General features: G+C 42.9%; 1 protein-coding gene across 1 annotated transcript in view; it reads left to right on the forward strand.

Moving 5' to 3' along the window:
• Positions 1-1,315: 1,315 nt before the first annotated feature.
• Positions 1,316-27,289, forward strand: part of GLI3 (GLI family zinc finger 3) — a 325,138-nt gene continuing 299,164 nt past the window's right edge. Inside the window, exon 1 of the mRNA XM_084857806.1 lies at positions 1,316-1,896. The gene's annotated coding sequence lies outside the window, so the exon portion shown is untranslated. The remainder of the gene's footprint in view (positions 1,897-27,289) is intronic.

Below are 27,289 nucleotides of genomic sequence, written 5' to 3' on the forward strand. Positions count from 1 at the left end.
AGGACTTTAGCCTTATCCCTGACATGCTGCTTTTCTATGTGCAGGGGATTTGTTATATTCACATTAAATTGTGTCCCCCCTCCTCCACCTGTTGTGTCTGAAGTGACACAACCCAGAAACAGGTTTGACTCCTCCACTGCTGTTTGTGAGAACATCAGGGTTGCTGGGGAAGGATCATAGTTCAGTCGTTCATCCTTGCAACCCATACAGAAGGCCCAAGATTCAATCCCTGGCATCTCCAGTTAGAAGGATCAGGTAACAGGTGATGGATAAGACTTCTGCCTGAGGCGTTCGAGAACTACTGCCAGAGTACGCAATGCTGGGCTAGATGGGCTAATAGTTTGGCCTGGTAGAAGGCAGCTTCCTATGTGCTTTAACTTCGGCTGAAGCAGTACACAACCTGGCACATGAGTGCAGTACAGCTTGATATTTGGTGGGTGGGTAGCCCATTTGGGTGCATATAGGTGCGTGTTGCCTATGCCCTCTCCCTAAAATAGTGTTGCACATGCTATGCTGCCCAGGCCACACACACACAAAATTCTTGGTACAGCTTAGACCTATGGTTATTTCTGTGTGAAGAAGAAATAGTTCCAGAGTTCGCTGCTTGTACTGCCCTTGTCTTCTTACCTCCAGACCTTTCTTAAGTCATCAAAGTGCTATGGGAGATGAGAGCGCCAGACAGTGTCTTTTAAAAGTAACAGAAGAGGCTGCCTCAAGAGAACAGAAGAAGAGCCCTGCTGGATCAGACCAAGGGTCCATCTAGTCCAGCATTCTGCTCACACAGTGGCCAGCCAGCTGTCGACCAGGAACCCGCAAGCAGGGCATGGCTGAAAGTGCCAAACCCCAAACAGATCCCAAAGATTAAAAAGCGCAGCATTTTTAATTTGGCTACCTATATCATGAAAAAATGTCTGAAAGGACATGCGAAGGTGAAGCGAGAATGTCAAGCCGCACACCCACGATCTGTCTGAAACCACAGCCAGCTTGTTTTATGCGTGTTGTGTTTCCACATCTGGGGCTGACAGGCTTGAAAACAAGTGTGGTAGAGGGAAAAGTAGACCGATGAGCCACCTAAGTTATTTTAGGTGGCTCATCTGAACGAGCTTCGTGTGTGTGTGTGTGTGTGTGTGTGTGTGTGTGTGAAGTCTGTGAGAGACAAAGTTGGGGCAGCCTACAGTTACCCGAGGGAGAAGTTGGCGCCTGAGGGAAGGAAGAGGGGAACGTCTGAGAGGAGCACCTCGCGTCCCTCCCTGTTCCTCCCAACTATGGGAGTGGCTTCTTATGGAAGTCTTGGGCGGGGAGGAAAAGTGTGGAGGGAGAAAGAGAAGAGTGTCGGTGTGGGGGGAGCTGCAATAGCGAGCTGGTCCCAGCCCTTCCCTTCTCCCTCTTTTCATCCCTGGGGCGAGAACCCGCTGGAAGGCCCACATCGCCTATCACTTTCGGATTCCCGCCATTCCGCCCACATTCACCCTCCCGCCTCCCCCCGCCCCTTTAAATGAAAGTGCTCTCCAAGCGGCTAAAGGCGTGGGGTCTCCCTGCAAGCAGAGAGGAGGCTGTGAAGCAAGGCAGGAGATCGAGAAAAGTAACAGAGGGGGAGATATTCCTTTTTCTCTCCCCCCCATCTCTCTCCCCCCCCCCGCCGCACGTGGAGACGGGCACACACAGAATAAAGTTGAGCGAGCGACAACTCCAGCGGTGGGGTCGGGAGCAGCAAAATCGCGCTCTGCTTTTCTCCTGCCTGGTAGATCTTCTCCCCTCCCCTAAAGGCGAGAGGAGGAGGAAGAGAGGCGAGGAGGGTGGTGGAGGAGCAGGACAGCCCTGCAACATCTGTGAAACTTGGACGGGAGGCGGCGGAGGCGGCAAAGGAAGCAGCATAAGGGGCAACTTTTCGAACACGTGAGTAGGAGCGTTGAATGTTTTCTATGGATTGAAAGAGAGCCAGAGAAAGGAAAAAGGGATGAGAAAAAAAGAAAAAGAAAAAAAAAGCACGCCGACACAACCGCTCGGGGGATCCAGGAGGAGGAAGTGGTCGCAGTCGATTGTTTTTCTTGAGTGCAAGTTTTGATTTGCGAAATCAGCCTGGTCGTTTTCTTCCTTCCTTCCTTCGCTTTCTTGTTGTTGTTGAACCGAATCAGAGAAATGTCACTCAGGGCTAAGTGAGTCAGAAGGGATCGGATTACAGGATCCCTGGAACTGATGTAAGATCTTGGGGGAGAAAAGAGAGGAATCGACACACACACACACAGACAAAACGAGAGGGCGAGCGAGCGCTCTTTCTGTGTATGTGTGTGTGTGTAAGAAAGGCAGAAATATAAAACACCCCCCCCCCCAGACATACACACCCCGGGCCCTCCTGCTCCTGTCCCTCCCCCTGCCATCGCTCCCTCCCTCCCTCCCCTCTCGCCCTCCCTCCAAAACAGAAGCAAAATGCCCTCATTCATCCTCGGGGATCGGTGCTGTTAAGAGTTGGCCGCAGGGGAGCAAGCGACCGCATTGTGTGCAGCCACGGGCGTGCGGGTGGGGCCCCCGATCTTTTCCTATGGGAAGTTTGGGGCGCCTCCGGACCCCAGCAGAAGTGGCGGCTGCAGCAGCAGGTACGTAGTCCTGAGGGGTGTGCGTGTGTGTAAAAAGTTCTTTGTCTAACTTGCAGCACGCCGGCTTCCAAAAGAGCCAGAGTGGATTTGTTTTTGTTTTTGCGGGAGGGAGGGAGAGAGAAGAGCTTCTATTCTATGCTTGATCTCTCTCTTAGAGGATGGGGAGGCCAGGAGGGCGAAGAATTAAGGACCTCAAGTGGCTTGCAGCTCTTTTGGAAGTGAAATCTGAGGCTGCGATCCCGGCCACACTTACTCGGGAGTCAGTCCCATGCCCTTGAACTCAATGGAACTTACTTTTAAGTAAACATATTGGGCCAGATCGGGCTGCGGAAGGCAAAACGTGCGGGACATTTAACCACCTAGTCCAACTATTTCGCTCTCCCTCAACTTGCAGTGTCTGCTCAGCTACACTCCGAGAGGATTTGGAGGCTTAAAGTCTCACAGTTCAGTTGAACCGCACATTTTGCAGGCTTGCAGCAGCTGCTTGGCCTCTTCCATGGGAGGGAGGGGGGAGGAGAGAGGGGAAAATAGCGCTTATTTTCTTGCCAGCAGTTTCTGTGGTGGCTGGAAGTTTGCCACATCTGGAAGGGTGGAAGCAAGTGATCGGATGTGGTACTGTATACAACCTTTTGCTATTATTTGTAGTGGTAGGAAGGATGACTTGTCTCTTTTGAGTTGGATTCGTTTTCTTGAAAGATCTTGGGAAATGGAGTGAAGCTCCTAGGTCAAAATAGTGGAAGTTTTGTCTTTAACTTTAAAAACTTTCATGCCATTAACTGTTCCTGTTGCAATAGGAGGAAAGGTTCCTGTGGCAGCTTCATGGTTGGTTAGTTGATTTTGGCATGAACTTTTGTAGGCAGGAGCCTACTTCATCAGATGGTTGCATTTCTATTGTTAGCTGAAACTTTTGTATTATTCTGCCAAGGTGCAAACGAAAAGCTCCTTGGATTTGAGTGTTTTTCTGTTATCCAGATTTCTTTCTTTCCCTTGGTTTTTGGCTGTCTCTTCCAAACTTAATTCTCTGGATGGTGAGGACTACATGACTGGACAGCTATATGAATCGCACCCAACAGTTAACTTTCTCAAACTTGGGAAGAGGGGGAGAGGGAGCTTGGAAAAAGAGGCAGAGTAAATAGTTGCAGACAAAGCAATTTGGATTAGACTCTTGGGCAAGTAAGCGCATCAAAAGAACCTTAAAAGGCTTCAGGAAAGTATTTGTTTTGTTATGTTAGTGTAGCTCTTCAGAGTTTGGGTTGTTCACAGTTGCAGCTTTTCTAACTGAGAGGCTGCGAATTGGGCATTGTCCTTTGCAAACACCATGTGGGAAAAAAGGTAAAAAAAAGCCAACCCTCCTACCTCCAATTATTTGAATCCTCTGGTGTATCATGTTGATTCCATCCTTTGGGTCTGGTGTTTGTGGCCTTCTGCCAGTTTATATGTAGAGATATTTATGTAAAACATTTTCTAGCTGCTCTTTGCCAGCTGTTCCACATTTTCCAGCTGCCACTTCAGTTTGAAATGATGGGCCGTTTGCATCCCAGCCTAACGGAGCCTTTTTTGAAACCCAAGGTATAGGTGGCTATCCATTTTGGCAAGTCAACATGAAGAGCCCTATTAAACAAGTCAGCAGGGCCTAGTTTGGCATACCATGATAACTCACCTCTTTTTTCTGTGGATATTAAACTTTAAATAATAATAATTCAGGCCTTGTTCATCTTGATGTTTGAACCTGCAATTTGAATTTCATTTGCATGGGTCACAGGAAAACTCAGCTGTTTCCAAACCTTTTGAAATACATGGTTCATTAAATTACCATCTGTTTTTTTAAGAGCAAGGAATTCAGGGTCTCTTTTTCTGGTCCACATTATGCTAAAGCACCAACACAAGAACTTACTTGGATCCAGTGAACTCTAAAGAACAACCAACCTTATTTTTGAGGGGGTCAGAGTAGGAAGGAGAGAAAGAATTGTGTCCCCCCACCCCATTTAAAGGTTAAAATCCACCATAAGTAGCCTTTAACTGTTTGGAGTATTTATGTGGTTCTGTTCTTAATTTGGAAACGTGCCTTGGTGATTGATACCTATACTTGATTCCTTTAGGCTCTTTATTAAAAATTAATTGGGATCTGACAGTTTATTAGTTGCATATCTCAAGTATTATTTTGAGAGGAGAAGAATGCAACGTTTAAAATGTAAAATATTCTGAAGATTTGTGAAATACTTCCTTAACGCTTTACTCTAGCTGAGTTGAGCTTGTCTGCAAAAACTAACCACGAATGACTTCAACAGTGTAAACTCTATAAAGTATTTCAAGAATTTATTTATGAGATATTGGTTGCAACATACTAGTACATGACTTTTAGATGGTTATTTTGCAGCCTAATTTAAAATAAACATTTCTGTAACATTGAATTGACTGTTTGGAGGCTGCTACTTTTTTGTTAAATAATACAGCTTCCATTCTCTGCATGTTTGGTCAGAAGTAAGTCCTACTGAGATCAATGGGATTTACTACAGATGGAGCAAGTATGTGTGAAGATTACAGCTTATGTGATTATTAGAGTGTGTTCCTAAGACACACTTACCAGGAAATAAGTTCCAATGAAATTAGTGGAATAGGATTTTCTTTGGAATAAGTATGTTTTGGAGCAGGGTGATGGGAATCTAATGAGTAACACAAATATGATGGGTTAGTGGATGTAATTCTTAAAAGAAAAACAATTAAAGCTAGAGAGTAAGTAGCACTGTGTGTGTGTGTGTGTGTGTGCGCGCGTGCATGCATAATTTAAGTTGCATCACTGAACATGCTCATCAATATAACATAGTTTGCTAAAGCATTTATCTGTGTAAGAAATACTAAATCGAAGATGTCGCATGTAATCTTGACAAAAATTATTCAAAACTTGTATAATAGCCAAGAAGTCTGTAGAAAAGTCAAGTCTTTTGAAATGAAAATGGTTTATAGTTCTGTTCCATGCATCTTGTATTATTTTTAAAGGAATTGAATTTTTTGATCAAATGTATTTATAAAGAGGCAGAATTTTCTCTGTACAAAATATTGATCAAACTCAACTTCCATTGCAAGCAAAACAATCGAAGCACTTGCTTCAAATGCTAAAAAGTTTTAAATTTGTTTGGCTACTTTTCCATTGATTCTAGTGGAGCAAGGAGACTTTCTTTGCTTTACTTACTAATTATCTGTTAATGGCACTTTTAAGAGTACAAAAGTTGTTTTACAATTCTATTATTTCTCTTTTTCTTATTTCCAATCATTTGTACACATCACAGTCTTGTTCTGCACTCTGCAAGGGTGTTATTTGATATTAGAAGGTATTTCAGAAAACTTTCCTACGATTTCCCATCTGAGTAAACCATCTGATGCTTATTAAACATGGGGATCCTTTCTTGTAAGGGGGAGGCCTGAGAATTATGAAAGGAAACGGTTTAATGGCCATTGTTGCATGCACTCCAGCATGAGGAGACAGTAATGTTCTAAGAAGAAGCAGACTCGAAGCAAGAGTGAATCAATGAGTCATGAAATCCTCAGGAAGACCTTAGTAATGGAATGTTAATGCTTTTAGACTATAGTAGATTATCTCAAAAGTCAGAGTTTTCTACTATATGCAATTGTGGTAAATCCTGTGATCTAAAGATATACTTTGAAGAAGGCTTTCCTATGGCTGGCCCTTATATTCTGCAGTTTATTTGATTTGTTTTGAAGAAGTCAAGCCATATTTTGTCTGATCAGTTGCAGTAAGGAATTAAGATGCTAAAATCACCCTGGGAATCTTGTGGTGTTGTTTTTACAAAAGGCTCAGCTCTAATAATGATTTCAAGCAGCCTTTTAATAAAAGTATTTCTAAAGCACACACCTTCAACCTTTCTTCATTTACCTTCTCTGTTCTGCTGCCTTTCTACATCGTAATTTATTTGTTCTAGCTTTAAATAGCAAAAAACAAATAGAGACAGTATTAACAACAAAAAATGGGGGCACACTATAAAACTTTTTTCAAGTTCTTTCTGTGTATTTTCCTCATCTTTACTTTTATTTGATAGATCTGTGAAATAGAGCTGTAGACTGGCAAAGACTTTAAATGAAATTTCACACTTTGATGATTTTTTTCAACTTTGATATATTGACAGCAAAAGGAGCTGCAGAGCTTTTATATAACTTGAGCAGTAACGCCAAGCAGCAGTCAAACGTCTCTCTGCATTTGTGTTTAACTGCAGAAGAAAAACATGTCCATGGGCAGTTGAGGTTCTTATCAACTCCCTAATCCCAGATCCCAGCGAACCTTGAGGGCATGCCTCAGATCTTGCTGAAATCATTGTAGACTCTCTCACAGTTTGCAGATTAAATATGCTATGTGTTCCTGCCTCCAACAACAGTTTTATGAGCTTACTAAGCTTCCTGTTTTAAGATCTCCTTTTTTTCTGAAGTTTTTAGGAGCTGCTAAAGGCAATGCTGTCTGGTCTAAGTGGCTCTTGTTAATTTAGAGACACTTCAGATATTTTATTCTGTCTGTAAAAATAGCCCAAATTGTTATTTTTAAATTGGAAGGCTATTTACACTGAAGGAGTAGCAGCAAAAAAAAAAAAAAAAAAAAGCATTCCTTTAGAAGGGAGATACTGTTGTCCTTGGGCATTGATGGGGGTGGGGGTGCGCGCAGCATTGTAAAGTTCTTACATGGAACTTGATTTATTTGATAATGGTGAGTAGTCCATCTGAAAATGAAACTTCTTCTGTTGGAATTTCAGCAGTTAAGCAAAATCTCAGTACTTTGTTATTCACTGGTTGTTTAATGGGTCTTGAAAAATGTAAATCTTCTGCCCCTCCTTGCCAAAAAAGACTGGTTCACCACCAGGAGCAGAAAAAGTAAATTGTAATCGTTCACGCAGTTTGAAACTGAGGATATTTTTCCAACCCCCATCAGGAAGGAGCAATTTTGTCTGTCCTTTCAGTTTTGGATTTTTGTTTTCCCATAGCTGGTGAACAGTTAACTCCCAAATTTCATTCCTGCAATCGTGTTTATGTATTTAGCGCAAAAGTGGTTTGTTAAAAGAAGGAAAATACCTATATCATTGTTCAACAACATGTGTCAAGTTATTCCCAAGGGAAGTTGAGCCAATTTTGTGCTTAAAGGTTATTCAGTGAATGAAATTGTGAAAGCCCATTTGTCAAGGCACTGCATGGTTTCTCTAAGTTTTCAGCCCCCAAATTCATTGTCTTCCTGGCCCAGTCATTAGTCATCAGTGTATTAGTGATGCCTTCAGGCATTGCTGCCTAGCACTTCTTCTTCACACCACTATAGCTCTAAAAATGTACTCTGCCGACTTGTAGAATTACCGCTCTGATTTCCACTTGGCTAGGTTTTGAGGTAAGTCTCCTCCCTGCCTTCTAGCTCAATCTCTAAGCTCCTGTGTTCTTTCAAAGTCTGCCTTCTACAGAGATTGTAGAAGGATTGGAGGAGTGTGTGCACGCGTGTGGAGAGGCGGGAAGGGTTAGGGTTTTTCTTAAGGACTTTTTTGGCTTCATCCTGTGGGTTTGTTATGGTATGAACAATACATAATCATTTAACCAACCTTAAACTGCAAATAAATTGCTGAAATGAGGCATGCTATACCATTTTTAAAAAAAAGAGTTTTGTATTGTTAATATGTTATTCTGGTGTGATTGCTTGTGTTCAGAGTTAGCCTTGGTAGTAAAATAATATTAGTTTTTAATTAACCTACACAGTTTCTAAGTAAGTTTTCTCCAGTACTGTACGTGTTTACTCAAAAGTAAGTCACACTCGGTGCATGGAGACATCCTGAGACGTGTGCTTAAGACTGCAGCCCTTCTGTGCTCTTGCTTGGAAGTAAGTCTCATTGAAATCTGTGAGACTTAATTCAAAGTAAAAGGGTTTATTTAATCTGCAATATGATGCATCCTAACGTGGTCAGTAATTAACTTGGCCATGGTAGGTTAGTGTGGCCTGGGGTGACATTTTCCAATTTGTAAGATTCTCTGAAAATGTTTTATTCTTAGAATGAGGAGAGTTTTGTGATTCTTGAAGAATGGATTTGAAGATAATTTCTATTGCAGCAAAGCAGAGTAATTCTGTCACTTCTTCTTTTCTACTCCAACAATTCAAAAAGAAAACAACAATACCCGCCCTCCCCCCCCCCCCGTTGTAAAATGTTCTGATACCTGTTTTACAGCAAGACAAGTGTAAAGCCTGCAATGAAGTTACAGCGCTGGAAGGGAAGAACTTCATAAAGTGTATATTTTTACAATTGAAGTTATTCTTGGTGCATAAAGTTTGTAATGCTCTTTACTAGAAAGGTGAAAAACATCTGGCTTTGCTTAGAATGTGAAACCATGTTCCATCTTTAACCGAAGTACGTTGAGCAGGCAAGACGGAATTCCAGGAGTTGAACCCCATGACTCTGATGTGCTCTTCCAAGAAGTCTTTGCTTAACCGATGGATGGATAAAAGGTGGGGCACAGGAGTCTGTGATTTACATATGCTAAATCAGACTGAGGGGCCCATGCAAGCAGTAGTAATGTCGTGGCAGCATGCCAGAGACTATTGTATGTTAACTGTATTCTTCATTGAGCTCTGTTGCGTGACACTGATAGATTTAAATTTCAGTGTAATTGGAATTGATGCCATAAAGCAATACATCAGTGAGAATGGAAAATATGCCACAAGAAATACTTTGTGCCACTGGGATTCAGCACTTAGCAATACAAGGGAGTGGATCTCTGTGGCTGCTTAAAGGTATAGTGGCTCTTTGTTGGATGAACAAATGAAACCAGGATCCAAACCAAAAAACACTGCTGTTGTTTGTAGTTTATTTATTATTCTGTTGTGGTGAGAGAAAGGACCTCTCTTACCGCTACCCCTTTTTGTCCAAAAAACTCCCCACAAGCATTTCCAGCACTAATCACACTTCCGGCTGGGGAAGTTAAGGCTTGTTATCAGCACAAGAGATGCTGATTGTCCTCTTCTGGACATATTCTTATCCTTTTGAATGACCACAATTATTAAAGGGCTGTTTCTGCATTTCTCTTGGCACACGCTTGGCATGAGCTTATGTTTTATAAGGGGAATGTGAATGGTGATTTTTTAGAATTTAGAATGTACCTCATCCATGATTTTGCTCACTAAAATATAGGGTGGCTCTTTTCCTCCCTACATAAATGCTTATGGCAAATTTTTTCTTCTCTCCCCTTCTTTCTCCTCACATTATGGAATTTATAAACATAGCGAAACAGGATAGCTTTGGATGAGTTCTGTGCGATACTTCAGGTGGTATCTGATGATCTAGATGGGAGAAAAACAGGGTGGGTTTTTTTTTTTGCATGCTCTCATAACTAACAACACATGAGAGATCAGAAAAGTGAATATCTCCTCTCCTGCATCTTTGGTTAGATACAAAATTTATGAATACATGGACAGTTGTTCTGTGCTCTACTTGACTTGAATGTAATGAAAGGAAATATGGGGGTGGAAGAAGGAATTCAAAAGGAGCCCAGAGGATGTCTAATTCAAGTTTGGCATGGAATTCCTGAAGCTGATCTTGCTGTGCAATCTTCAATGATATTTTATGGACAGGACACTTCAGACTATGCAGATTGCACTCATACATCCAAATCTAAAAATACATTTTCAAGCAAGTAGTTTTAATGGCATGCCAGGATACCAAGCTCTCAAACAGCTTTTGAATTTTAGTTCCAGATGCTTACTACCTCACCTAATTTGCTGTGATACAAATGCTGATCCTGCATCTTTGTGAGCATGCTTGATTAGCTCAGTGGAAGCCATTTCTCTGTTTAACAAGAGAAATGATCCAAGCTGGGGATTTTTTTTCTTTCTAGATGTCATCTTCAGGTTCATAGGTGTTCTGATCAAATTCTCAGGCTTTGGTTATTCTCAGAATGTGAGACAACTGGATGACCAAATATCTGGGATTTGTCCAGCTCTGGAATTAGCACATTTTTTAAAAATTAAAATATTTATAAATCGCCTTTCTGCCCTATCTGGGTCCCCAGGTCTACATAACAAACATTAAAACAGCCTACAGTAAACAACCTGAACTATCTTTAAAACATTCCAGATATTTTTCAGTAATAATGATTGAGTTATTGGAGAAGATCCTTCAACCTTTACTACATATCTCTTAATGCTGGGTAACAACTGGGCAGATCTGGGTCTCCAATCGGAAGCTGCAATACCATTTTATTTTAGGGCAGTGTTTCAGCTCTTGAAATAATAGGACAAAATTCCCAGAATTAACTGGCTAATAATCAGTCTTTCAATTCTATTGCTGTGGAAGTAGAGCAAATACAGAAGTGTGGAGTAGACTATAAAATCAGACAAAGAGACTTCTCCAAAAGCAGATGCTGCTTTGAGCTGTCAAACTTCTAAACAGCCACTTCTCGGGTTGCCTGTGGTAAGATCTGCTACCAGGTGACCAAGTCAGGAAGATCTACAAAAGCACCTCTCCCCTTTGAGGCCATGAATGTGTACGTAGGCGTGCTAACACTTAAGAGCTTATTTGCAAAATAGCATTTGAGCATTCATTCATTGTAATTAGGTTGCAAATATCCAGGTAGATGATTCTATTCCTGGGGACGGGGAAGCTAGCCCCTTACACTTGATCAATTGTTCATGGTACTTCATTGAATATTTTCTTTTACTCCGGCTTCCTAATCTTGAGATTGATAGTTGTAATTGCTTTTCCTAATTGGCCTTGTTGGGAATCCTGTGTTGCCGCACCTAGATTTGCCCATTCTGGGTTTGCAAACTCACCACTAATCAAAATACATGACTTTGTTATCAGTTATTATTTATTTAATGGATATCCTATCTTTCTGCCAAAGAATGGCACTCAGTCACCTCATTGGTGGCATATTATAAACTGCATGAAAATGAACTGGTGAAAGAAGCAAAGTGGTTGAAAAGCTACCTACAATTTTATCATAAGAATTGCCTTGCGGATCAGGAAAGCCCATCTAGTACAGCATTTTCTTTGCCACTGTAGCCAGTGTTACCACATGCGCTCCTCTAGACAGGTGTACAAGCTTACACGTGTTCTCATGTGTAACATGTCACATTCATGACAACAGGGTGTCTTGGCAGAAGGAGACCCAATGACTGTCTCTGTCTGTCTGTCTGTCTGTCTGTCTCTCTCACACACGCACACACACACGTCTTCAATAATGGGGGAAGTTGTTAAGCACAATCAAGAATTTTAAGATATGTACTCATTAATTGGATGATCAAGGGTGCTTAGACAAGGTTTTCTTTAAATGACCACCTCCAATGTTGTCAGTGTAGTGCTTTGCAATCTCCACACCACTCTCAAAAAACCAGTGAGATAAGTAATTGTTATTCCCAGGGTAGTGAGAGAACCTAGAAAATGATTACTTGAACAAGGATACCCAGTTATTTTATATCTGAGCAGGGATTTGAACCTGCTGTTCAGTCTAGCTCTGGGGGCATTTCATACATTACATGGAGGCAAAGTCAGGCTTGTCACAGAATGTACACTCAGTAGGGAGATGCAGCCAGTTACAGCTCCCTTACTCCTGAACCTATATAATACCTATGTATATTGGTTGCATTAATTCTTTACAAGTTTAGGTAAATGCTTAAAAACCTTAAAAAATATATGTCTGCCCTAATGTAAGATTTTTCTTTTGTGGGAGTGTAGAAGAAAAATATACATTCCATGAAGGAATGTGTATGGAGAATGCTTTGTCAGAGGTAGAGTTTGGGGGAAAGATCCATCGACTGGAGTTGGCAGGAATCATTCCTGTGGGGGAAAAGTGTTAGGCTGGCATTATCCCTAGGGATCATTCATAAAATATGTTGGTCAACAAGGAAGGGGATTAGCAAAATTATGACAACTTGTGAAAACAAAGGACAAGAGCTGACATGTTGACATTCAGTTGACATGTGATGTCGTTCTCGAATGTGCTTTGTGAGGGCTTATAGCTCAGTGGCAGAATGCATGCTTTGCATGTATTCATTCATTTGCTACATTTTTGACCCATTGTTCCTCTAAGGATCTTAATGTAGCATATGTTCTGTCTCCACTCATTTTATCTTCACAACGACTCTGTGAGGTAGATCAGGCTGAGAGGTAGTGACTGGCCCAAGGTTAGCCAGTGAGGATTACACTGAGCAGGGGATTTGAACCCAGGTCTCCCTGACCCTAATCCAGCTGGCTCACTTTAGAAGGTTCCGAGTCCAATCCTCATCCTCTCTAGTTAAAGTATCTCAAGTTGTAGGGCTGGGAAAGAGCTCTACCTGGAACCCTGGAGAGTCACTGCAACTTCGAGTAGATAATATTGAACTAAATGGACCAGTGGTCTGACTGTGGCCTGGTTTGCATGTCACTATGACCAAGACTTTAAACAAATTCTGGGTTGTAATCATGGCAGTGTGCTGATGTGCAATGTTCAGTTGTTCCCGCTGCAAGCGAGAGTGGCTCAGCAAGCAAGCAATGCGCCGTCCCTGAGTAGTTTGCTATGACGTGCAAACCAGGAACTCTGGCTTGTCTCTCCCCCGACGTGCCAGAGTTCCTGGTCCCCCCATCATTGCAAATGGAGCATCCCTGGCTTGTTTAGCTGCTTCTGCTCACGGTGGGAGTGACTAAGCAGCACAAGCTGAGCATGCTTCCTCGTTCATGAAAACCCCAGGTTTAAGAAAAACCCCTAGGTTGTTGTTATGTGTGATCCAGACCACTGTAAGGCAGCTTCATACTTGTTTTCTTCTCTAGCATAAGGGGTTACTCGGTGTGTCAATCATTTTACTTTGATATATTTTGTTTTGTTTGTTTGACCTTCCATCTCTGCTATCCTTATGTCCTATTTTCTTTCTGTGTCTCTGCTTCTTTCTGTATTTGGATCCCCTTCCCCAGCACTCTACTTTCTGAATATAAATTACAACTGCCTCTCTCATTCGCTGGCTTGTATACACACAAACATATGCTTACCTCCATGGCCATACTGAGAAGAGTACAAAATCTAAAAAGGACGAATTGCTAAAGTCTGCTTTGGGGCAGTGTAAAAAATGTTTCTTGTTACTTATTTTCAATAAAACTTTATTCTTTCACCTGGTAAATAGAGTCATACTTGACTCACCTTTAAGTGTATATATGCTTGTGTGTGTGATATATCCAACATGTTTTCCTTGAAGAGAGGGGGAAAGTTTGTGCCTAAGTGGTAAATTGTGACTAGCAAGGTAGCAGAGAGTTAAAAAAAATGTTGTGTTTTATGAACAAGCCTTTGGCTCTTAGGAAATTTTGTCACTACAGATTTGCATGAATCATTATTAAACATTTCTGAGGGCTTTGGGTTTTAAACATACCCAACACAAGCTTGTATGAATCTAAATAAAATAGCTCTCATATTAAATTGTCTTGTGTATATCTTGAATGGATCTGACCAAGATGGAGCTTTCTTTATCCTTGAATATTCCCAAGGAATGGAGTAACACATTTTGATACGACTGATAAAAGGCCCTTTATGCTTGAAAGAAACTTTAAATTTCTGATTGTTCTACATGCTACCCCTTGTATTTTTTCACTTTTACACGGTTTTGCTCTGTTGAGACAGATCCCCAAAGATTGCCTCCAGTAGCGCAGATCAAAGCGGTGCATATGAACACCCTAAATACCCAGAGTCATTTCTGAAAAAATTAAACGTCCTGTGTTTGCTTGCACACTGATCAGGGCACTCTGGATGCTGATAGCAATCAGCATAAACTTTCCCTACTGCTGATGTAATGATGATGAATGCTGCTGCACTGTTACTTCAGACAGCTCTTCTCAGTGGATGCAAGCCACTTGTTAATGAATGGAATACAATTCCAGCAGCATCAAATAGAAACAGGAATAGGATTTTGAAAGAAAGCAATCAGTTAAAAGAGCAAAGACAATAAGCCAGCAGATGCAGAAAACCGTTTGTGTTTCAGAAGGAAAAAAATGACAGCATTTTGCACTTCGTACCTTGGAAACCTTATAGGTTCCCCAGGGGCTAGATTTGGTGTAGGCTTAGAGGTCACCCAGCGTGCTCACATTTTTGTGCACTCCAGATTTCAGAATACTTCGGGTCAGGCTCATCCTTGCTGGTCCACACAGCTGGTGGGAAGCAGCGTGGGCTGTACAGGCCACACAGTTCACTTTTCCTGTTCACTGAGGGTGTCAAGAAAAAGATAGTCGCCCTTCCTTGCACTCCTACTTGTGTTGTATAGTACTGTAGTGGGTGCACCAGAAGCCATGGTTTGAATGGAACTGACATGACTAGGAACGTTTGCATGCATTATTAGGACGTGCTGAAAAAGGACAGGGGGTTTCATGTACTTTCAAGCCAGGACCAGATGCTTGTATGTTGTTACTTTTAAATTAAAGCCTGGACACTCATGAGGCTGAATTTTGTGCCCAATACCAGTGTAACCATGGAATTACAGAATGTGCAGAATCCTATGTATAACATGCATCAGCTTGGATTGTGCCTTTGAGACAATAGCAAGACGCTGCAGATGATGGAAAACTGGTGTAATGTGCTCCTAATGGCCCACCCCAGCCAGGAACTCAGCTGTCTGTTACTGAAAACATCTGAACAGTCATCAAAGGGAGCCCCATGCGGAATGGATCTAGCCCTAAAATTACGAAGAGACAGCATCTGATATTTATATTAAAACATATGTGCTGCTTTTTAGTCTAAAAAGGCCCAGAAAGCAACTTATACAGGAGCAAAAATTAAATTTAAAAAACATCAACAAAAAACAAACAGCGTAAAAAGAGGCATACAATTTCAGGAATAAAACAGTTCAGTCAGTGGAACAGATCATCCAGTGTTCAAACCCCATCAAAACAGAATGGTCTTAACTGGCAGGAATCAGGCTAAATGGGCTTCCTGGGGAAGGGAGTTCCAACGTCTGGGTGCAAAAGCTGAAAATGCCCTGCCCCATGTTCCCACCATTCCCATCTCAGATGGAGATGTGATGCAGAACAGAGCCTTCTTTGTTGATTTTAATGGGTGGGCAGGGTCATGTGGGAGCAAACAGTCCTTTGGATAACCCAAGCCCAGACTGTTTAAAGCTGTGAAGGTGGTAACCAGTAATTTCAGTTGGGCTTGGAAACAAATTGGGAGGCAATGTAGATCGACTAATATCAGAATAAAATGTTTTGCGTGTCAGGCTCCTAACATCACCTTGGCAGGAGCATCCTGCACTAGCTATAGTTTCCAAGTACTCTACAAAGGCAGTCTGATGTACAACATATTGCAGTACTCTAACCTGAATGTGTGGCAGTGGTCAAACCTGCCTTCTCCGGGCAGCTGGTGCACCAGCCTGAGCTGTCTCAAAGCACTCCTGGCCACAGATGAAACCTGATCATCCAGGGGTAGAGTTGGGTTCAGAAGCACTCCTAAGTTGCAGTTACGATGCTTCAGATGGAATGCTACCCCATGCGGAACAGACTGAATAGCAAGTCCTGGATTGGCTTTTGTTACTGACCCAAAGCATCTCTGTCTTGTTTGAATTAAGTCCAGGGACTGCTGCCTCTCACCAGATAGACTTGGCTATAATACTGCTTGGTATTCCAGGTTAAGAACCAGTTCAGCTGTTACTGCAGGTGGTCATTCTCCACATATGTACAAGTCATGTGAGCATTATAATGTCAGAAGAGTTAACTCAAGTAAGATGGTTGCCCTCTTCTGTGAACACAAGGGAACTGTGACTTGCGGTTTCCCTTTTCCCAGAAGGGAAAGAGTTAGTCTGCATGAGTCAAGACTGCACTGGCTTTAAGATTCTGGTCCCAAGAAATGGAACTGACCTAGGTGCTTTGGTTTTTGTTTTGTGTATTTACTACATTTCTATACTGCCTCCAGCCAAAGAACCCAAGTTGGCTTACACTGTAATGTTTCAGACTGGTGAGGACTCCTGTCCTTCTCCAGAGTTCGGAGGTGGGTGGTACTGGCTTCTGACCTTGTGCTGAATTTTGGAGATAACATGGAAATCAGCAAAACACAATGTATCTGGGATAGTTCTGGGATGAGACTTCATCTCCCCTTCTTTATCTAGCCTGGAGCCAGGGAAGAGGAATGAGCTTACTCCCATGAGCAGCTCCAAGTGCCTCAGCAATGTCACAGACAGGACCCCGCCTCCCTCCATAGGGTCGAGGCAGTGGTGAGCACAGATTTTGGCTGGCTACCAAGGTCAGTGAACATTTGTGGACCCCGTAAAGTACAATTTATAGGTGCATGCAGAGGGAAAAGCCTCAGCAGAAGTTATTACTATACTAATGTAACAAAGAGTATTTTAGGGCACAATCCTATGCATGTTTAGACAGAAAAAAGTCCTACAATTCCCAGCATGCCCCAGCCAGCATGGCTGGCTGGAGAGATGCTGAGAGTTGTAGGACCTTTTTCTGTCTAAATATGCATAGGATTGCACCTTTAGAGTTATTTATTACCAATGTGTTCATTCAAATGAATCTTTTTACTTCCCTTCTTCAGTGAGTGTGCACCAACAACAACTTGTTCGTATCACCATTCCAATTTAACTGTAAATTGGTGCAAGCTTGCATTTTAATGTTTTGAAAAGCAGGGGTGCACCTGCAAGCAGGTTGCTGGCCTGGGAGGGATTAGCTTGAAAGTGAGGCTCAGATTAGTTTGTTGAATGGGCTCAAGCCTGCGGGAAAATTGCAAAAGAATCAGGCATAGTTGAATGGAAAAAGACCATGACTGTTTGCTTTCACAGAGGAATGTTTATCCCTGTATTTTACCTATGAAAGTTCAGGGCTGTGTGTTTTTTCTCTTGGCTGCGGTCATCATTCTTATGTATATGCAGGCAGGGGTAGTAACTTAAGAAACTAGCTTTCCAGTGTTTGAAAGCAAGGTTGAAATATGCACATGTGGCACTCACTGAAAGGAGATGCTTGGGAAGATACCACTGACCTAAATTTCAAATTAAAAGTGAAAACGTAAGCAGTGTAATCACCATCATCCTGCAAAACTTGTTACATTATGTATTAATGAGAATAAAAATAATCTTTGCTTTGGGTTCCTTAATTATAATTGCTGTTATGCAAATAATAATTGCATATAATTACAGAAGCTTAACAAAAACCAGAAGGGGATTACTACTACTGACATTTAAGGGAAGGATAGTTCAAAGTATGGTTTATTCCTGTGTGATCCAATGATTCTTATTTGCCATGGTCAGTTAGCTTTTCTGGTACCTGCCTTTGCTACACTGCCCCTCTTTTTGACCCTCTTTTGCCTTTTGGAAAGGTATTCAGGATTCCTGAATATTTTTTTGTTAGAGTGAGTTGCCTGCCTGCCCGCCCTCTGTTCCGCCTTGGGTTTCTAGAAGTTAGATCTCTGAGCTGGGTCTAGAGTAGGGATGGCGGAGAATTTCTCCACGAATCTCTGGGAGGCCGAATGCGAACGCATTCGGCCCCCCGAAATTGGCGGTGAAATTCTCCACCGGCCCCCCGCCCCCCCGGGATGGAACTTACCTCCTGCGAATGTCCCTCTTGGCGGGGGGTCCTGGCGGCATTTTGGCGGGGGCGGCGGCCGGTCTTCTGACTGGCTGCCGCCGCCACCATTGCAAAATAAAAAAGGAAAGTAAAAACAAAACAAAACACACCCGTGATAGGCTACGTAACAATTTACGTAGCCTATCACGGCTAGATTTCCAAAGTCAGCCATGATAGGCTACGTAAATCGTCACGTAGCCTATCACGGGTGACTTTGGGAAAAAAAAAACGCGTACGCAAATAGCGTTCCCTTATTTTCGCCGTAGTCTACGTAAATCTTTACGTAGACTAGATGTGCCAAACTAAGGAACGCAAATGGCGGCGCCCCATGGGCGCCGCCATTTGCGTACGCGCTTTTTTTTTTTTTTTCAAGGTCACCCGTGATAGGCTACGTGACGATTTACATAGCCTATCACGGCTGACTTTGGAAATCTAGCCGTGATAGGCTACGTAAATCGTTACGTAGCCTATCACGGGGGGGTGTGTGTGTTTTTTTACGTTACTTTTTTTTTCCGCGGCCGGGTAGACGGGGCGCTCCTCCCCGGCCTGAATTTCGGCGGCGGGGCGGGGCGCCTCCCCCCCCTCGCCTGAACTTCGGGGGGAGAAGTGAAGCGCCTCCCCCCCACTGCGAAGCAAGCTGCGGGACCAGGTAAGTCCCTTTCGTCCATCCCTAGTCTAGAGATGTAAAATTTGTGGAGATTTTTAAGCAATGGGGGAAATGTATTTTCTGCCATTTCGGGGGGAAAACCTGAACGGGTGAGAAAATGGTAAAATATGCAATAATTACATCCTTATTAAACATACTGCTTTAACTATATAAAAACACATAATTTATAACTTATCTGATAAAATTGTACTAGTTGACGTATTTGTAAAATATACAGAGCAATTTTATTTAATTTTTTTTGGGCTCCTTTTTGAGTAAAACCCCTCCAAAGCCAGCTTACATAAAAGAAACCTGTGCATATTTATTCAGAAGTAAGATCTACCCTGGTCAGTGGAGCTTACACCCAGGTGAGTATGCATCATATTGCAGCTTCAAAAGTATAAATTCCGTAGGCCTCAATCCTAAATACTCTTACTAGGGTGTATAACACTAACTGAATATATGTTTCTTAGTTTTTGCCATCTGGGAAGTAGGGGAAAAAGTTCCAAATAGAAACTGCAACGTTTGTAGTAAACACAAGAAAGTGTGTTATTTAGACAAAAATAGTCTCATACAGTAACAATATTAAGGACTAGCAGCATTTGGATATCGAGATAAACTTTATAACAACATTGAAAACCTTAAACTCTTCAATAGTGTATTATTCAGTGCTGTAGATTGTCTTACACAAACATTTGAATGAATAAAACCTTGTCTAAACAAGCATTTCACTGATTCCAAAAGAGAAAGTATTACATAGGAGGGCTTTTTTCAGCATTCCCCCAAATTTCCAATTTTCCCACTGAAAAAATTTCCTTAGGAAAAAATGGGAGAGGGTTTGTTTTTCCCCAAAGTTTTTGGTCCCCCCTCCCCATGCCTTCATATTTCTAGTTGGGAATAGAGGAGAGGGCAGATGCTTCCTGTCACTAGTGTATCTTAGTGCATGGTATCTTGGTTCTTGAGCACTACGTCTGCCAATGGAACTGGTGAAATTCATCTTGGTAACATATAATAGAATACTTAAGTTTGTGCAGTATGCCTTTGTTGAAAAGATACCCTCCCTCCCTGTTTTTCAAGTAGCATAAGAGAGGATCCTTCAGCATGTGTAAGAATGGACTGGGGCAGTGTTAAGGCAGCGACCATTGGTGTGAGAACAGATGTTAAAAGTAAATAAGAGAGTTCATCTTCTCAGCTATGACACATTGGGAGGATATGCATCCACTTGGCTTTAGGGTAAGAAAGCATATGGTTGCTGTGGTTGTTTAGCATCCGTGGCACTCTTGCATGGAACAGTGTCTGGCATTCATGCCTTAGAGGAAGTTTTTGGCAGAATACTCCATGAGACCCCTTTCCTTGGGAGTGGTCATGCTGGCTCGGTTCACATGATCACTGTGGTGTCATTTGCCTAGTTACCCATCTGGGTGCGGCTTGTGTCATCTGAAGCCAGGCGACATGGCTTGTTTGAGGGGGAAACAACTCTCCACTAACCCAACAACATGGCATGGGTTATTTGAGGGTTGTTTCCCCTCAAACAAGCCATGCCACCTGGGTTCGGACGATATGACAAGGCACAGCACACACTGGCACATGCTGCGGCTTAAACAAGCCACTGTGGCTTGTTTAAGCTTCAGTGACCATGTGAGTTGGGCCATTCTGTTTGCCTAAATGATTTCCAGAGTTGAGGCCAATATATACTGTTTTGGAAAATCAGTGGATCATCTGAGTAACCATGCATAGGATTGGGCTGATTGTGTAAATGGAATAAACAAAGTTTCCTTGGATTTTCCACCTTTTGTCCCCAAACCTTGGTTACATAAAGCTTTCAAAGTGTACAAAAGTGTACAAATGATACAACCCTCTCTGTATCATTTTCAGGGGCTGAAGGGGCTGTTGTGGGGAGGACGGGGCAGGGATGTCTTCTGCCTACCCAGTTGCACACGCATAAATCTGGATTCAACTTGATGTGTATATGAGACCTTTAAAACCTTACATTGCTCCCTAGCCTGCTCCTCATGCATATTCTTTACCCCTTTCTACCTTTGTCTTTATTCAGACTTTCTAAATTCTTTGAAGTCTAGAAATGAGCATCAGAATGTATTCAGCAATCCAAGTAACTTCATTGTATCTTTCCATAATTAATTCTGAACATAGAATTTGGGTTCCCTGCCTGAGTGCAAGGATGTCAAGCTGTGCATAGCCATTTCTCCCACCAGCACTTATGGTCCTCTCGACTGGTTGAAAAACACCTCCCTGCCATTTAGTTGGGTGAATAAAACAGCAGTAAAGCTGTGAATGAAAGAGAGGGATGTAGAGGTGGTATTTTGCTTGCCAGTTATCTCTAAAATTAATTTTTTTCTGAAAGGTGGTTTTTTTCCACGGGGCCTTAGCTCAGTGGTAGAGCACATGTTTTGCATGCAGACGGTCAGTTCAGTTTCTGACATCTCCAGATAAGGCTGGAAAGACTTCTGCCTGAAATCCCGAAGAGCTACTGCCAGTCAGTATTGCCAGTCCTGCGATAGATGAACCAGTGGGCTCACTCAGAATAAGGCAGCTTCTGATGTTCCTATGGTATGCAAGGCCCTTGTTTGAAAGATTGTGGTGACGAGAGCCAAATACACTGTGGGGCATGTCGTAAGTTGAACTAAAAATATCTAAAAATATGCTAAAAACTTAGCTTAATTTATCAAATCATTTAATGAAAAAATAATAAATTTAAAATAAGTGCCAGATGCTCAACTGATTGTCAATCATCCCAGTGCCTTTTTGCTTATTGGCAGAAATCTTGGAAGCCCGGAACAGCTTGACTTTGTGTTGAGGAACAGATTAAACTGTGATCTGCACGGTTCTCCATGTGCCTAATTATAATGGCTAGAGACTTTTTGTCTTCCAAAAGTAATGCTAAAAATTCAGGGAAACCACTGCAATACCTCAGGGTGAGGGAGCGGGGTGTCACCGTGGCTACATCCACGAGAATATATAACCTCTGAAACTCCAATAGTTAAAAGGATATCTGTTATTTTCTGCACTTTTTTGCTGTGTTAAAGTATCATATAGGCAAACTTACGGAAGTTGACAAAAGCTGGTGCCCTACAGAAGGATGCTGTTCTTAAAAGAGAAAATGAATGGTAATTAATAGCGGAATACATAGTGAGAACATTCATGTGATACAACCTTTGCGGGGCTGTGCCATTTCTGACTGTAGGTGGTGGAATCTCATGCATAAATGATCATGCTTTAAAAAAAAACACAACAAAAACAATTCCCTGCATAAACAAAATTAGCAGAAGACTAGGCTAAAACTTCTCCATTGGAAACAAACTTTGAATATACCGATTTCTTTTCATATGGGAGATTATTGAAATATACAATCTCTCACCTGCAGTCTGAAATGGTATGAAGCAGCAAAAGCTACATCATGAGACTGTTTTGGGTGTCAAGCAGGGGTGGAGAACTGGTGGCCCTCCAGATGTTTTGGCCTACAACTCCCATCAGCCCTAGTCAGTATAGCTAATGGTGAGGGGTCATGGGTGTTGTAGGTCAAAACTTCTGGAGAGCCTCAAGTTGCCCACCCTGCTCTAAGGTTTGAACTGTTCTCTTAGGCAAACTGAAAAAAGACACATACAAAAGAAAGTAGTTGAGAGATTCCAGCATTGGTCCTAACTCCAGTCTACACAATCCCTTCGAAAGGGTACTGCCTTGTACAATAGATAAGATAATATAAGAACGGACAGACTTTAAAAATTTCATACATCTCCACACATCGCTTCTTTTTAAGGGGAATATAGGTAAGCCATTTTATAAGGTAAACTTTCCAATTTCTTGATGCTCAAAAACTACATGCCGTGGAGGAGCTCCAGTCATAGAATTGGGTGGTTTGATGGTAGAGTCAGGTTTTGTCTATAATAGGCAACTGTCTACTTGCATCAGAAACTACTTGTAGCAAATCAGCTGCAAGATTACTGTTGGTGGTATCTTTCTAATATGGAAAAGGTGGCATAAGAGTCTGAGTGCATGTCTACATTAAAAATGTAAACCAGTTCATTCTCCGAACCAAACAGCCCTAGAAATTGTAGTTCTGTGAAAGGAATGGAAGTTACAAAAAACTTCACAATGCCATAGTGTCCATGATTTGGGGAAAACCATGACAGTTAAATCAGTTTCAAAGCAGTTTCTACCCACTTCAGATGTGGTCCTGTGCACACATCTTGCAAAGCTCATGGTACCACCTTTGGCTTCCAAGGGCCTCAAAACTGCCCTGACCATTCCCACATTATGCAGATGTGTGAAAGAAAAGGCCAGTCAGCAAACTGAAGAAGGGTGGCTGTAGAAACAGAGATGATCTGAGTCAACAAGCAGGAAAGGTTCCCAGCATGCAAAGTATCCAGTGCTGCTTCTTCGTGGTCTCTGTGCATCACACATATGGGCTCTGTGCCTGTGTAGAGCCTCGATTCAGGAAACTTCTAAAGCTGAGAAAGTTTTGGTGGGAACCCTCCCCCACCGTCCCATTGCACATGTCGGGATGGGTTCCCACCTATTCTCTCAGTTCTTCGACCGCCAACTGTGCTTCCTTGTCGGGAATTTTGTCCATTATAGGACTGTGTTGGATATTCTGCTGAGGTTTTTATTCTATCTGTATCTCTTCTTCCTGTGGTTATTTCACTCTATGAGTTTATTTTGTGTTGGATTCTGTTTTAATTTTCAAGAGGAGAGCGATCTTCGATCACGCATTGCTCACCTCAAGGCATATGGCCTTGAAGGCACCCTTTCAGAAGTGCTCGGAGTGTGGGAGTAAGTTGCTGCTCCCTTTGTCTTTTTTCCCTAGGAGAAGGACATGTGGTAGAGGTGTGCCCACTCTGACAGGGTTTCTCAAAGCAGGCCCACAGAAACCGAGCAGACAGACTTCGCGCAGAGCTTTGGAAAAGGGCGTTGGCTGCTGCTGAGGCCCTCAAAGCTCCAACGGCACAGGCACCTGCCTCTTCAAAAGATTGACGCGTGCCCCAAACTGAAGAGAGAGAGAGTCCAAATTGCCACTGCTGCATAGGGGAGACTGGTTTGCATCCATTGACCTCAAAGACACGTATTTCCATATAGCAATCAAAAAGTCAAGTCAATGTTACCTTCGCATCGCCATTGGAATGTGGGCGTACCAGTTTCGGGTTCTTCCATTCGTTCTCTCGACAGCACCAAGAGTCTTTACGAAGTGCATGGCAGTGGTATGCACTTAACCTCCGGCTGCAGGGAGTCGCTTTTTTTCCTTACATCGACACCTTGCTACTAGTGGTGCCAACGTGATGGAGCCTCCTTCGTTCAGTGTCACTTACCCACGATCTTCTGGATGCCCTCGGGCTCTACGTGAATGTCCAAAAAAACTTGCATGGCACCGACCCCAAACATCCTGGTTATAGGCACGCTTCTGGATTCACATCAAGGTCACACTTTCCTCCCATGGGATCGAGCAGATGCGCTGGCGACCTTAGTGAGCCAAACTCTTAACTTCAATACTGTTACCGCTTTCACGGTTCAGAGACTCTTAGGATTAATGGTGGCTATGACTGCGATGGTTCTGTTTGCCTGCCTTTGGATGAGGAACTTCTAATTATGGTTCACCAGAGTCTCAGACCCCACAGGGGATGTACGATGTACTTGCCTGAGGCTCCCTGAGAGGATAAGATAGTCTCTCGGTTGGTGGACGTCCCCACTTCACCTTCTTCCAGGAGTGCCTTTCCACTATCCGTCTCCTTCAAGATCAGTAACAACAGAAGAATCCCTAAGGAGGTGGGGAGCTCATTGTGGATCTCTCAAAGTACAGGGCCTCTGGATGGGATTGGAAAAGGGCAAGCACATAAACTTCCTTGAGTTGCTTGCGGTGCAGAAAGCACTGAGGGCTTTCGAACTAGAGGTCCGGGGCAGGTTCATACAAGTGGCATCCGACAGCACAACCGTTGTTTATTATTTGAACCAACAAGGGGGAACAAAGTTGGCTCTGTTGGTGAGGCTGACTCTGAACATATTTGAATGGTGTATTGCAGGGGAAAATTTCCCTTAACTAGTAGTTCATGTTGCTGGATCCAGCAACGTTATAGCAGATCAGCTAAGTTGGTCTTTTCGGGCTTCAAACGAGTGGCAGCTCCATCCCGAAGTTGTCCACAACCTGTTCAGCAGATGGGGAGTGCCTCTGGTAGACCTGTTTGCAACAGAGGAAACATTGCAAGAACAGAGGTATGCAAGAACTATTGCAGCAGAGCGGAAATAGTTATAGCCTCCTTGGGGGATGCCTTCCTCCTGAGCTGGAATGAAGGGTTGTACTTCCTCTTCCCACCATTTCCACAGTTAACTCGGGTGCTGTCAAATATATTGGACGTGAACACAGAGTGCATAATCATCACTGTGTGGTGGCCAAGGCAGGGGTGGACACCAGTAGCATTGACTCCCAGTGAGGCCAGATCTCTTGTCCCAGTGAGACGGACGCATTCGACATCCCTATCTCCAAACACTGCGCTTAATGGCATGGAGACTCTGAAGTCGCTAGGTGTGCTATAGGTCACAGAGCCACTTCGTGCAGTCTTAGAGGCAGCTAGGAAGCCAGTGACTAGACGTTCTTATGCCCTTAAATGGGCGAAGTTCTCTACCTTTGCAAATGCAATAGGGTAGACCCAGTTAACTGTTTGCTTCATCAGGTTCTGCAGTTTTTGTTGTCCTTATGTGACAAAAGACTTCTATTCTCATCTATAAAGGTTTATCTGGCAGCAATTTCAGCTTCGCTTGCTCCAGTAGGGTTTTTTACTGTTCTTTCACACCCTCATACTCAACAGTTTCTTCACAGAGTGAAGAATCTCCGACCACTGGTTAAACCGCCTCTAATGAGGTGGAGCTTATCAGTAAGTAGTCCTTCAGGCTCTAGCGGTTAAGCCTTTTGAACTCCTAGCAACAGTTGATTCTTGTTTATTGTCTTGGAAGGTGGGCCTTTTTAGTAGCGGTGATGTCTGCCCGTCGGGCTAGTGAGTTAGCAGCCCTTACTGTGTACAATCCTTATGTGGTCTTCCACAAGGATAAAGTTGTGCTTCGCCCAGATCTGCAGTTTTTACCAAAAGTGTTTCCTACTTTTCATGTTAACCAGGACATTATCTTGCCTGCATTTTTTCAGTCCCCCAAATCGGAGCTAGAATCTAGATTGAATGCCTTGGACATTCAGAGGGCATTGGATTTCTATAGGTCCAGGATTGACGTTTTTCGAAAGTCCCCTAGACTTTTTCTGTGCTATGGGGGCAACAAAAAGGGTCTACCGATACCATCCCAGAGACTAGCCTCTAGGGTGGTTCAAACAATTACCCTCGCTTATCAGCTTTCAAAGCTGGATTTCGGTAAGATGACACAAGCCATGATGATGTCGATGGCGTTTGAAAGGGGTGTCTCTATTCCGGAGTTATGCCGTGCTGTGACGTGGTCAACACTGTCAACGTTTGTGCGCTGTTATTGTCTAGATGTCAGGTCTCGAGCTCCTTTGGTCATGCTGTTCTATCTTCAATACTTCATTAGAACACCTACCCACCTTCCGGTAAGTGAGCTTGCTACTTGCCCATATGTGTGATGCACAGAGACCACGAAGAAAGAGGACAGGTTGCCTACCTGTAACTGTGGTTCTTTGAGTGGTCATCTGTGCATTCACACAACCCGCCCACCATCCGCACTTTGGTGTTCATGATATTATTTGTGTCTGATACCGAGGTGATTGTTCATTGTACTCGCTTTGTTTATGAGGCCACATTTGGCTCTCATTGAACTGAGGGAATAGGCGGGAACCCGTCCACCCATGTGCAATGGGATGGTGGGAGAGGGTTCCTGCCAAAGCTTTCTCAGCTTTAGAAGTTTCCCACATCAAGGCTCTGTGCAGGCGCAGAGCCCATATGTGTGAATGCTCAGATGACCACTCGAAGAACCACAGTTACAGGTAAGCAACCTGTCCATCCATCTTATTTGCTGTACAGTATGTGGAGGAGGAGGAAGTGACTTGCCTTGACCAAACCAAACCAATGATGCCGTTTGCTGACGGTATTTTTTAAAGGAGTAGCTGCTGTGGTGGTGGTGTGGGATGGGTAGGGTGTAATTTCCAGGTTTTTTTTTTCTTCAGGTGCCAAAAGGTTTATAGCCATCACTGACGTTAGTTTATATATATTACTGGTTACAAGCCCAGTAGATGCCAAGTCTTACTTAGATGTAGATTACTTGAATAGATTGTCATGTGTTGAGTTAGGTTATACACCAGAAATGTTTGTGTCTTTTCTTGGATCATTGTGCCATCAATACACAGCAGCACAGAGAATTCTACATGTGAGTCTCTTTGGGGGCACAATCCTAGCTGGCTGGGGTATGTTGGGAGTTGTAGGACTTTTTCTCTCTAAACATACATAGGATTGTGCCATTAGTTTATATAGTGCGGATGCAACAACTCTAGAAAGAAGGTGGAACAATGCAATGGTGCAATCCTATGCATGTTTAGACAGAAAAAAATT

Source organism: Heloderma suspectum, chromosome 5, assembly GCF_057233095.1.
Source record: "Heloderma suspectum isolate Gila_16-S chromosome 5, 16-S_ref, whole genome shotgun sequence".
Classification (NCBI taxonomy): Eukaryota; Metazoa; Chordata; class Lepidosauria; order Squamata; family Helodermatidae; genus Heloderma; species Heloderma suspectum.